This window comes from Myotis nattereri (genome assembly GCF_964212035.1).
Source record: "Myotis nattereri genome assembly, chromosome: 5".
Taxonomy (NCBI): domain Eukaryota; kingdom Metazoa; phylum Chordata; class Mammalia; order Chiroptera; family Vespertilionidae; genus Myotis; species Myotis nattereri.
Window position 1 is genome coordinate 58,520,346 of NC_138080.1, and position 14,322 is coordinate 58,534,667.

Consider the following 14,322-nt stretch of genomic DNA (forward strand, 5'->3'; position numbering starts at 1 on the left):
CCTGTGCCTTTCCTCTCTCAGGTCTTCACTCAGTGTTCCTCTCAATGAGCACTACCCTAGTCACTCTATCTACAATTCAACACACACCCCACACACCCCTCCAAAACCTAAACACTTCATATCCTCTTTCCCTGCTCCGCATGGATGTTTCACTTATCAGTACTTAGCTACTTAGCCACAAGAGCAGGATTCTGGGTCTGTTCCGTTCATTGCCATATCTCAGTGCCTAGAGCAGTATCTGCCACCTATAGGAGCTCGTCAAATACCTGCTGGATGAATGAATCAAGCACTGTTTAAGTCATAGGGGCTATGGTGGCAAACAAAACAGATAAAAATCCCTGCTTTCATCACGGAAGACAAATAATGAATAAATACAGCCATGTATCACATAAGGACATTTCTGTCAACAGGAACTGCATATACAACAGGTGGTCCCATAAGATTATTATGGAACCGAGTCCTGGCTGAGTGGCTCAGTTGGTTGAAGCATCGTCCTGTACACCAAAAGGTTGCAGGTTCGATTCCCAGTCAGGGCATATACCTAGGTTTCGGGTTTGATCCTTGGAGCACCTACAGGAAGCAACTGATCAATGTTTCTCTCACATCGATGGTTCTCTCTCTTTCCTTCCTCTCTCTCTAAAATTCACATATACTTGAGTGAAGATAAAAAATAAATAAATAAAAATAAAGATTATAATGAAACCCAAAAATTCCTATCCTATATAATAAAGAGCTAATATGCTAATTAGACCAGATGGCAGAACGACCTTCCGGAATGACCAGTGGGCGGGGGCGGGGCCACGGGGCCATGAGGCACCAAGATAGCTCAATCTTGGTGACATAGCCACAGACCCCCTGAGAATGGAGAGGGTGGAAGAGATACTGGAAGCTGGAAGAGAGAGGAGCAGATATGAAGCAGTTTTCTTCTGGGAGAGTTTGAGAGCATATGAACTTTGGAAGCATGGTCAGCCTGCCAGGCAGTGCTTTTAAATGTCTATTTGAGGTTAGTGGTCATGAATGTAGAGCAAGACCAGTCAGCATAGTTGTGGATTTTTCTCCAGAGTCCGTAGCCATTGGGGGTAAAGCTGGGTTTAACCAGGGCTGGGTTTTGCAGGAGGGCGTGATAGAGAAAAAGAGTGTTACAGAGCAGAGGGTGTAAGCAAGGGAGTGATGGTGGGGGACTGTGATAAGAAAGGAGGTGAGAATAGAAAGGAGTGGAGGACGATGGAAAGGTGATGGGATCAATGGATTGAAGGTCCCAGTAGGGCCCCAAACCCTAGCTGGTTTGGCTCAGTGGATAGAGTGTCAGCCTGCGGATTGAAGGGTCCTGGGTTCAATTCTGGTCAAGGGCAGATTGCGGTCTCCATCCCCAGTAGGGGATGTACAGGAGGCAGCTGATCAATGATTCTGTCTCATCATTGATGTTTCCATCTCTCTCTCCCTCTCCCTTCCTCTCTGAAATCAGAGCACATACAAGAATCAACCAACAATTAAATATATATATATATAATTGCTGGAGTTAGGAACCACTCCCAAAAGCTGGGGAACAGACCGAGAATAGCATGCTTGAAATTGAAATTATGGAGCTGGGACAGTTTGGGGTCATGCCAAGATCCAGTGGTGTGACCAGAGAAAGCTGGATGGCTGAGATGGGTAGAAGACAAGTTCCTGGTACCCAAGGTCCCTCAAGTATAATGCAGCCCACATTCTCTCCTGGTCTCCTTCATGCTTCCACACAAACACTGGCAAATTTGCAGCAACATTGCCCCAAAGCATTGCAATATTGTATCCTTTGTTCATACTTGGTATAGGATCCTGCCCTCTCCAATTTTCAAAGTCCTATCTGTTCTTTAAGACCCAACCAACATCATTTCCCAGATAGAAAACAAACAAACAAAAATATGTCTTCAAGCTGGGATGTATGGTTTTGTCGAGCTCAAAATTCTCACTTTAACAAATGATGGAGATGAGGTCTAGAAAAGTTAAGTAATTTGCCCAAGGTCAAAAAAAACTGCTAAGTGGCAGAATCAGGTCCAATTCAAAAATCTCTGAATCCAGAGTTGTCTCTTCTCCATCCTGAAGCCTCATCCCTGAGGCCTTCTGGCTCCCTTCCTCTTGCCGTGCCCTATACACTGCATTTGTACCTATGGCATGTCGCAGAGCACTCATCGCTTGACCCATTGATTATACACAGGATGTCCCCCAAAATGTGTACAGACTTTAACAGCTGATAGCTCAATTTTGAAAATGAAATGTATTTTAATAAGCACTGTCTTTATAATTATTCAAAGTGTGTGTATACATTTTGGGGGTACACCCTATATCATCATCAAACCCTATAAGCTCATTTACAAAGATAGATGCATAATGACTAGCCTTTCTTCCCACAAAAACCTAGCTTTTTTCTCTTCACCCATACAATATTTTGGCACAAGTCTCTCTACAAAAGCCTCATTGGAGTGCTGTCATGGATCAAGCTCATAATAATATGTATCAAGCTCACAATAGCAAGAGCTTACTGTGCATTTACCTGGTACAATGCTAAACATATGAGAGGCATCTTCTCTTTCTGGTCTCAGAGTCTCCGTATGAGATAGATGCCATTACCCTCACCTGCTAGTAATATCAGTGCCTATCGAACAGGGATTGTGGGGAATAATAATGAAAATAATAATGACGATGAGAATAATAACTAATATATATTCAGTGATTGCTATTTTCCAGTCATTGTTTTGAGCACTACTTTATCCTTCCAAACAGTTCTAGGCTATAGTTATGTTATCTCCATTTTATAAATAAGGAAACTGAAGCACCAAGATGTGTAGTAAATTTCCCAAGATCACCCAGCAAGTAGGATCCCTCTAAAGAGCCTAGCATGGCTTCCGGAACATTGTATGTGTTCAATAAAGTTGCCAAAACTCTTTTCACTGAAAGTTCATAGTGCTGTGCTGAGCATACAATTTCTGCCTCCAAAGTCAAGTATTTAGGTAGACTCACACTGACAAAATATTAGTGGACTGTTCAGTCTTTAAAAGTTTTAATAACTATATATAAATTCCAGAAACAAATTTGTCTTGCCCAGCAACATAGTCCCGATACGCCAAAGTTGCGTGTTTGATCCCCAGTCAGAGTACATACAAGAATAAACAACAAATGCATAAGTGGAATAGCAAATCTCTCTCTCTCTCTCTCTCTCTCTCTCTCTCTCTCTCTCTCTCTCTCTCTCTTTTTCTCTCTCTCTCTCAAATCAATTTTTAAAAATATTCTTAAACAATTTTGCTTGTGGTAGCAATTTCTCTCCACTAGACCTGCACCCATTGGCAAGCTTGCCCAAGTTGAAAGACTGGCTTTGTCAGCCTTTAACACAAAACCTAAATGATTGTGGCTTAAGCAAAACAGGAATTTATTTCATCTCTTAAAAACAGAGATCAAAAACAGGAATTCCAGGAATGGTGAGGCAACTCAAAGATGTTAAGGCCAGGATCTCTGTGATTTCCTCGGCTTCTCCCTCATTGTTGATTATAAAATGGCTGCTGTAGCTCCAGTCATCACATCTGCCTTCCAAGCCAGAAAAAAAAAGGGGGTGTGTGTGATAACGACAAAGGCATGAACTGAGTCTGAAACTCCTTTAAGGAACACACCACTGCCACCACCATCTGTGGCAGGCCATCACCACCACCATGACATCTATCTGCCTACTGCTAGCACGTCATTAAACACTGTCTTATGGCCTGTCCTATTTGCAAGAGTGGATGGAAAATGCCATGATTTTTGTTTTTAACGTTAGAAAATTGCCAATGCAACAGAATGGAATTCCTGCTAATGATGAGAAGGGGAGGATGGATGCAGTGATGTGCTCCAAATGGCTCGCTCTGGTTTGTGAGAGCTGATGATTAAATTTTTAGGTTTTTTACAAGGTGGTTGTTAAACATATCAATAGTCTGAAATTGGTCACAGTGGGAGTGTTTACACCACAAAATATTGGCAAACACCACAAGTTAAGGCCTTTTCTTTTCTTTTCTTTTCTTTTTTAGCCAGTTAAGCACCAGCACAGCACTGAGTACTGGGTAGGTAACTAGGAGTCCCTGCCACAGGAGGCTTTTTGTTTTCCTTGTTATATTTGTCATTTATCTTTGACTGCAATGCTTGAGGCTTAGGAACTGAGGTAAGTAATCTTTTGAAGTACTTGGCATATTAATAATCCCCCTCTCTTTATTCCATAAAGATGTTAGGTCTTAGTATTTATATTAGGTTTTAGTATTTCCCCAGAGAATATACAAGTAGTTTTTTGTTTTTCTTTATTTTATTTTTCCCATCACCATTTATACCCCCAATACCCTCTTCTACCTCCACTGTCCCCCCTGACCCCACCCTGCAATCGCCATGAGTCATCCATGCCCATGAGTTCTTTCTCTTTACAAGTTGTTTTTTGGGGGCGTTCAATTAGGAATGTCACAAAACTGCTGTAACGTTTTGTTCAGGAACTCAAAAAAGTTCCACGTAAAAATATCCTGTTCTGGTGAGAGTCCGCCGTGCAGAAGCAGCCTCCGCATTCTGTCTGGGGCTGTAATAGTAACTGAAATACTAAGCTGCTGCTAAGACAGGCCAGCTCTTCTAAGTTAAGGTAGAACTTTCCTGAGGCACGAAAAATCCTTTACAGTAATTTCTTCTTCCAAAATTTATTCCTGGAAAATGAGGAGAGTAGAACATTTCCCCCTCCTAGTTATAAAGGAGGACTCAATGGGTTTTCACTCATAAGGAGGAAACGCCTTAGGTAAGTATTTTTAGGTTTCATTTTGAACACAAACAGGTACTTAAAAACACAGCACTGATAGGGACAAAGAATGGCTTTCCTTTGGTTTGAAGGGAGGCAGTAAGAAGGCAGGCAAAGGCGACATCTGTAATAGTGTACATTCAATAAACACTGCTGACTTCTTTTACTCCCCACCCCTAAAAAGAGGAATGATTTTCGGAGCTGAGCCAGAAACCAAGAAGCAAATCTCACGGGCTTGTGAACATGACCCCACCTGAGAAGTTTTGCCTCCAGAAGAGAACTTAGGGCGCTTAGAAATGAGCACCAGAAACAAAGTCTCATATAAATTAGAGTTGGATTTTTCTTTTTATTTTATGATTAACAGACAAGACTGACAAAAAGCTTTGAAATTTTGCATTAAATTTTCCTTTCATTTCTTTTGATGGTATCTTGCATGACAGGAATATTTTTGTCACCTTTGAAGCCCACTGTGTAAATAAAAATAGTAAATCTATTTTTTGTCCAAAATATTTTTTAAGAACCTTTCTTTGTACAACATGCATTAGCCTATGTTACCCAACTGTAGCAGCTGCGATGAGCAATCTTATTTGAAAAACAACAATGATCAAAGAGCGATCAATCTATAAGGCTTGGGTATCCCACAGAAGCAACCACATTTGAGCACTGTCTCTGTTCAGGATTTTTTTTTGGAGGGTGGTCCATAACTAACACCTGCTTCCTCTCCTGAGTATGGAGAGAAAGAACCAAACCCAGAAATCAGAGAGCTGGAACTCAAAATAGGATCTTCATGACATATAAAGTGGCTTGGAATACTTAGCCTTTAGACCTGCGGCCAAATTGGCTTGCCAATATTTTACCTCCGAAGTAGACATTCTCAGGCACTAGCATAGTGGGACAGCCACCGGCTGCAATTTCCTTGTAGTTGGGTCGTTCCCTCTCAGAGAATGCCCTTCTTCTGGTTTCCCGAAGGATTCTTCCGCTCCGCACCAGCATACACCCCGAGTTAGCTCATCTTTCAGAAGAAAGGCTAATGTTGCACTTTTCCACTTGAGGCAAGGTGATCAGGTTTTTTTCCAGTTAACCCAGGGATACTCCATTTTGCCTGAATAAGGCTCCCTAACGTTTGCATTTTGTTTTTAAGGAGCTTAAACTCAAATTTTGCCCACTTCAAAGATTCTGCAGTTGTATTAACCCACAAAGCCACGCTTTGTGTAAAACCAAAGGAGAGAAAATAATAGGTAAAAAAAAAAAAAAAAAAAATGGGGAGATTACTACAGAAGGTCCTGGCAAAAGTCAACGAATAATATTAATCCTGTCAGCAAATGCATACTGAGTGCCTACTGTATGCTGGGCACAGTTGAAGGCACAGGGGGCAGGGTACTACTTTCACTTTCAATTGGGATATATTTTAATTGGGGAGACAAACAATGAACAAAGGAACACACAACAAGTTAAGGTGTGATCCTTTAAGCTGTGAGGGCAATAGACCGGCTCTGTGGTAGACCATGATTTTAGGGAACGGGCAGGGTTCTGTTTCAGATAGGGTAGCCAGAGTGGGCCTCCCTGAGGGAGGAACTTAGAGCTGAGATGTGGACAATGAGATGGAAGCTGGAGAAGATCATCATTTTAGAGCTTCACAAGGACTTGGAGTTTTTCTAACTGCAATAGGATGTCACTGAATGATTTAAAGCAGGGGAAAGACAGGATTGGAGCCACGTTGTCCTGGCTTCTCTGTAGAAAAGTGGGAGCTACAGAAGGTTCAAGAGTGGAAGCAGGTAGGCCAGTTAAAAGGCCACTACACAGGAGGCAAAGAGAAGCTTGTGGCTGGGACTGGAGGTTAGTGACAGTGACAGACCAAGGAGAATAGAAAGCTGTGGTGAAATAAATCTTCGTTTATTATCAGCTCCAAGAGGACAAGAACCAAGCCAGTGAAAGCTGCCTCTTAGTGGTAACTTGACAGTCTGTACATTTCAGGAAATGAATTTTTTAAAAAGATGCTTGTCACATGTTTATATTTTCCAACCATACTTTCAAAAACCTCAAGAGTCTTCTCTTCAAAAATGAAGAATTACAGAATTTCTCTGCCAGCAACACCTTCTTTTCCTCTCATTTAAACCTTTTCTCTCTATAGCTCCTTCCCCCAAACAATAAACATGCTCTAATAGCTTTCATCCTAAAAACACATCCACACATTCATCAACATATAAAACAGAGCCACAAAAATGAAACTCCTCTTGCTCCCAAATTTCTCTAGTTATAGTTCTGTGTTTCTTCTCACCCATGCTTCCTGAAAGACTAGTTTATGCCTCCTGCTGTCTCCATTTTTTTTTTTTGTCACATTCACCCCATAACCAACTATAATCTGATTCCTGTTTATATCATAACAGTGAAAGGATTCTGGCTTCGCTAGCATCACTGTATACTGCTGGATAAGTTGGGTATATACAACTGAGCCCTGGTTAGGATTTCATTGACCTTCATGTTGCCAAATCCACTGATTTCTGTCTTCTATTGACTAGTTTAGGTTCACTGGACACTACCAGTCATTCTCTCATTTTCAAAAACTTCAGCTTTGTAAAAGATTGGAAACAACCTAAATATGCTTTTCTAGAGGACTGGTTGAATTAACGTAATGGGGTACTTTGGAGCTGTAATAAGGAATCAGGACTGTTTTCTATATGCTGCAGGGAGTAATCTCTAGGATATTTTGTTAAATAAAAAGAGTAAGGTGGAGGATTAGGTATGTTATCTATTTTAAGAAAATGAATATATATGAATATCTACCTATATACATTTGTTTATAACAAAATAATACTGAGAGGATAAACCAAAACTTTAAAAAAAGTTACACATAGGTGAAGAGAGAGAATAAGGTGGAGAAAACAGGGATGAAGCTAGAGTTCTCATACTAGACCATGTTTATGGATTTGACTTTGGAACCATGGAAATGTTTTACCTAATTATGAAGCAAAAGTAATTTTTTAAAAAAATCAATAAAAATTAAAATAAAAATGAAACAGGTGAACCTAACTATAAATCAAGACTGACAAACACACAGAGAGGAATTATTTCAAATGACTCTAAATTTACAGCAATCTGACTGTAAATTCCTACTGGGATATAATTTAAGGACAGAAAACTAAATACATCTTTAACTATTTTCAGTATTTAATATAATTGGTAATGTTTGCCATTTTTACTCTGAAATTATCATTAAAAAATATAATAAAAGTAATTATTTTAACTTTGCTGCAAACCATGATTTTCACCAAAAGAAAAAAGCAATGAAATTAGTAATTTAACTAAAGATGCTTTAGTCTTCATTTTGAAATGGGAATATCAGTGTGAACTCATGAAGTATTTTATCTAAAAATACATATTCTCTGACTCTTTTGAGGGGAAAGTCCTAGAAACAATTACTAATGAACACCTTCAACATCCAGATTGTGGTCTGTAAATACCATTTCCCGTGAAAAGAAACCAGGCCTTTTGGAGAAATAACAGCAGCCTGGTCTGGAGCAACCAATGCATAGGATTACTGTGGACCAACTTGTCATTTTGTTATAATGTTGATGAGAAAAATCAATGCACATGCTACTGGAATAATTTCAGAAAACTCAGGAACCAACTTACTGATGACAAGTGTGCTATGATAATGAAAGAGACTAACATAAGGAGGAACTAGGGGAGGGGTATATAGGAACTCTGTACCATCTCTGCGGGTTTTCTGTAGTCTCTGCTCACTTAGTCTAGAGACCTCAAGCCTTCCTGACAGGGTGGCCCCTAAAATTATAGAGAGAAGAGCAGAAGACTCCTTTCCCCAAATTCTCTGTGACAGTAAGTCCTTACTTAAGGTCTTCGATAGGTTCTTGGAAACTGTGACTTTAAGCGACACATAACAAAACCAATTTTACCTTAGGCTAATTGATATGAAGAATTAAGTTTCCACAGCATACTTCTGTTCACAAAAACATCACCAAACTTCTAATATTAAACATTGAAATAAATGTGAGCTATACCTACATTTAGGAAAGATGCATAGAAACAAGTGAGAGAATTCTTTTGCAGGCTACTTCTTCCAGGTCAGGGTCTAGGTGGCTGGAGCCTCTCCCGGCAGCTCAGGGCGCAAGGCAGGCAGCCTTCAATCTGGGCAGGATGCCCTTCCATCCCAAGGTGCACCCACACCCACATTCACTCAGGCTGGAATGATGTGGACACGCCAGTTCCCCTGAGCTGCACGTCTCTGGGATGTGGGAGGAAACCAGAGTCCCCAGAGAAAACCCACGCAAATGGGGGAGAAAGTGCACACCCCTCACAGACAAAATTATGTTCTTTGAAGACCTGCTTACTTCCTGGACATGCATTATACAAAGTCAACTAACCCACAAGGGAGGAAAAGGTACAATCTGAAATAGGTCTTAAGACGATGGTTCCCTTGGGAAGAGACTTGACTTGGGATGGTGAACACACAACACAATACACAGATAATGTAGCATAGAATGGTACACCTGAAAGCTATGTCATTTTATTAACCAATGTCACCCCAAGAAATTCAATAAAAAGGGGAAACAATGTTATCTCCTATGCCTGTCACTGTTAACGTGCTGGAATATCCAGCACCAGGCCCAGAAAATCGAGACTTCCTTCCCTTTCTTAGAAGCTCTCGGTTTCCTCTAGGTAGGGATCCCCATCAGTCAGCAAATGTTCTTTGGCTCAATGTAGCTTAAAGGGTCCTATAGTGAAGCTCTGCATCACACAAGCTTTCTCCCCAGTGCATTTGTATTAATGTGTTCCTTCCTCACTGCAAGCCTCTCCCAGGAAACGTCTCCCTCCCCAATTGTGTTTTCAATAGACAGAAATGAACCTTCATCAATCTTCACTCCTACATTGTAGTGTTTGGATACCGTCATGTCCCTTAGCGCACTAGATTCATTTGTTTATTCAATAAATATTTACCGAGCACCCACCAGGTCCCCTTACACATCAGGAAGCAATGCGCAACTCTTGCTTTCATGGACTGGCCAACCTCGTCACTCCTGCAAATGTCCTGCGAGGTGACTTCAGACAGCGGCATGCTGGAACGTAAGGAACAAGAAGTGTCAAGGATCAGATTAGCGCACACGGATTTCCTGTTCTCAAAGCTCTGATTATATTACATGCAAAGACAGTCCATTTTTCTCATAGATAGGCTGTGTGCTTTGCTTCTCATAGTCCCAGAAACACTGGGCTGTCTGCAGGTGTTGTGAGAAAACATTTAAGAAATTTTAAGAAATGCCATAAGGGAAATGACTCACTTTGTAGAAATTCAGGTCAATAGTGTATTTGGAATCATCCACTCTACCAGCTTGGAGAACAAACACAATCGCCTCACTTTTACTTACACAACTTACTCCCCAAGGCCTCCCCTAGACCCCCTACTTGGGCAGGAACACTGGGGACTTATTCCATTCAGGAGCTGGTCCTGCTGCAAAAAGCCAGAGCGAGGGGAGAAAGCCAGGAAGTGTGGCCAGCTTACGAATGCTGTGGCTGGGATCTCTGCCACAGGAGGTTACAGGTGGGTCCTACACATTCTGATGTCAGGACATTTGTTTGTGGCTGCCACGATACTCCTATTGATTCAGCTCTTTTCTTCCCATCAGCCAGCAGTGCCCCGACCCCCCTCCCCACCCCACCCCCCACCTCTGAGGCCCCATCTCTTTTAGATCACACTCCCGAGCTCAGCCATTTGTCCTAATGCTTAGAACAGCACCCGTTGGGCTGTAGCTAAGGAAGGACCCAGCCCCAGCCTCCCATCACACTGGAGGAGTCTCCCCCTTGAAGCCCGGTCCCATCCACCTGGCATCTTCCCTGCCTTCGGACCACATCCACTTCCCAACGAGGGATCTTCCTGTTGCACAGAAAGGGATAAGGCAGATGTTGCTAAGCAACAAACACACACCGGCCTATTTTGTGCACCGTCACCTAAATCCACGCGCAAACTTTCACAGGCAAGGACTGCCTGGTTGCCTTGAAATATTCATAACTTGGAGGGTGTTTTAAACGCTTCTCTACAAACAAGAAACATCCTCCACGGAACTGTTCCTGGCTGAACAGTGGCAGTGGCGCCCCGTTCCGGCACGAGCTTTTCGTGAAGAAAGGTCTGCTCCCAAGACTATGCTTTTGAGCGAGGCCAAGTGATAATCATTATTCAGGACTTGAATGCTCTTGGGCTGGGGTGAGGAAGGGAGGGTTCATTAGATCGTTTGTGTCTCCCCTCCTAACAGCTTGTCGTTTTACCGAGCATTAGTGTTTTAATAACTGAGGAAAGTGTAGGAGGGGAAATGTTAGTGTGTTATTTGTGTTGCTTTCTAGGGAGTGCGGAGTTGAGCCAACACAAGCCAATGCTGTAACATCGAAGACTTTGAGGCTCAGCTCTCCGATGCAGGCACTCAGAGTCTTCTGCAGCCTAGGCCTTACCCCGCCCTGTTCCTCTTGTTACCACTATTTCCCTAACCACATTCTGAGCGTCCGCTATATTTGTTTACCTTTTTATAGGTAAGCTTTGATTTGGAATCATTTTAGATTTACAGAAAACCCGGGAAGGGTAGTACAGAGTTCCTATAGACCCCTCACCTAGTTTCTCCTATGTTAACCTCTTTCATTATCATGGTACGTTGGTCAAAATTAAGAAGAAACAACATCAACACATTACTGTTAACCAAACACCAGTTTTAACTACTAATGTCCTTTGGCTGGTCCAGGAGACATATCAGACACCATGTTACATTTAAATCATATACATTCCTCCCCAAGATGCCTTTTCCTCTCCTAACTTACTTAAGTCCTAGCTATTCTTCAAGTCCATTCAAATCTTATCTCTGCAATGTCTTTCCTAATTGTTTCTGTCCTCAGTGACTTCCCTAACCTTCAAATTCCAGAACCACTTTGGTCCAGATCATGTTTTTGGAATGTGGCATAGGCTGACCTGCATTGTCATGTATCTTTTTATATTTTGCTTGCCATCTAGCATTTAAGGAAAGGATAATACTCATTTTCTGGCACATGTGCAAGCACTGTATTCTCAGTAAGTGTTTAGTGGTAACGAATTTATATATTCATGATATGTTATTGTACAATAGCATACACAATACAGAGTAGGCTGTAAATATTAATTGACTTCTTAGAGGTCCATGGTTACTGCATTTATATTTTAAAATATAAAAGATATAAATGTAATCTAATGAGTAGTAATACACACTACACTAATATTTATGGAGTGCAGACCATACGCCAGGCACACTACTAAATGTTTATAATTCTCATGAAAACATGTGTGGAAATACTATGCTTACCCCCATTTAAGGTTAAGTAATTTGTCTAGGACGACCCAACACAAATGAGATGGAGCCAGGCCTCAGAGCCAGCACTATGGCTCCAGAGTACACACTCCTAACCACTTTTCTTTCTTTCTTTTTAAAAATATACTTTTATTGATTTCAGAGAGGAAGGGAGTGCGAGAGAGAGAGAGAGAAACATCAATTGAGCCCACGCCCTGACCCGGAGTTCATAGGTCTACACTCAAACACTGAGCCACACCAGCCAGGCCCTAACTGCTTTTCCATAACATTTTGTCCAACAATGATTTCAGATGAGTTCTTGATGCTAATGCCTCCTTTGCATCAGCACCCAGGGTTTACTGAACGTCTAAATCCTGGCGTCCCCAGAAGCCTACTGACAACTGTTGTTGAAAGTTTCAAATTACTTTTTTTCTTATCAGTTCCAGTGGCCTTATAGTCAGTCCCACGAGGCTGCTTCTCTGTGCAGCTGGAATTTAGAAACTATTTTGCATTATGTCCCATCTCTCCTCACCAATGGCAAGGACTTTTATCCTCACGCCCAGGGCCAAACTTTGAACACCACAGAATACAACTGCTTTTCCTCTTTGTGACAATATTCTGAAATCCTTAGACTTTGTAAATTATAAAAGAAGTTAATACACATTAAGACATTCTGAAGTATGAATATATAGCATAGCAAGTGAGAGACACCTTCTTTCCTTCTTCATTCTCAGGTATAGATTGTTCAAAATTGTGGCCTTGGCACAGATTGTTAAAAATGATGAATATTTTTAACTATAAAAATTACAGCCTTATGACTAAAAATAAAAAACTTTCCAATAATACAGAGGAATATACAAAAATAAAATCTCCCTAAGTTCTACTTTTCAGAGGAAATTGCTCTTAAAAGTTTACTGTTGTAAAAGGTTTCTGTACATATAAGCTGTGTGTGTGTGTGTGTGTGTGTGTGTGTGTGTGTGTGTGTGTTTGGGGGTTTTAGGGGGAAGGGCAGGAATAGAATCCTGGCGTACGCTGTGACCCGATCTCCCCCGTGCAGGTGTCCCTCACTTCTGCTGTCCCTGACAGTTCCCCATTCTTTTTTTCCTCACATTCTAGCCACTTTCATTTCCTAGACACTAATCAATCCTTCCTTCTTTCCCAGGCTTTCTCCTCCTGACTCCTAACAGCGAGTGTATCTGGGATGCCTGTTCTTCCTCTGAATGTCTTCATCCTGGGCGAGTTGATCCATTCTCCGGGCAGGTTAGCACCTTCTCTTACTCTGTTCTCTTGCTGCCAAACTTCTCTTTAGACTTTCTCAGCCCACACTCACTCCTCAGCCCCTTGTGATCTGACTCACAGTCACCACTCCGGTAAAATTGCACGGAAGGTTCCTGATTCATCTCTAAACCACTGAAACTCTCTCAGCCTCCAACCACAGGCGTTCTGGGTGCCATCATTCCTTCAGGTGCATCCCTCCTGGCTTTGGAGACCCTGCAAACACTGAGTTCTCCCTCATCTTTAGGACTGGCGCCTCCTTCCCTTATTGTGCCTTCCCAATCTCTATCTCTCCCAGAATCTCCCACAGTCTCAAACATCACTCAACTCCACGTGCCCAGCAAGAACGGACCTCTCTCCAACTCCAAGCTCACATTTCCAACTATCTGCTGGTCAAATTCACTATTTCATCTCAAGGTGAACATGTCAAATCTTCAAGTCACAGCACGCCCTTGTCCTGGCGTCCTAATTTCTGTTAATGGCATAACCACTCTCTTGGTCAAGTAGGGAACACGCTGGTCATTTTTCTCTCCAGAGCCCGGGAGTCCCACCAATTGCCTGTCTCGTGACTTCTGCTATAGCCTTTGCTTGCTTCCCCTATCTGGCCCCACCATCTCACTGCTCTGACTGCACTCTTACAGCCCTGACTCTTCTATCTTCACACCCCCTTCATTGTCTATCGACCCACAAATTGCCAGATAACTCTTCCCAAAGCCTGCCTCTAATCTCGCACCTCCCTGCTCAAACTCTTCAGTGACCAGGTGCTGCCTGTGAGTGACACATTCTTCAACATAGTTTCAGAAATCCTCTATAACAGCGACTCTCAGACCTTTTCCTTTTCCTTTTCCCTCTCAAAAATTACTCACCCCGAAGACCTTTCATTTATATGAGCTATATCTATCATTATTTGCTATACTAGAGGTTATGACAGAATACATTTTTAAGTATTTATTCATA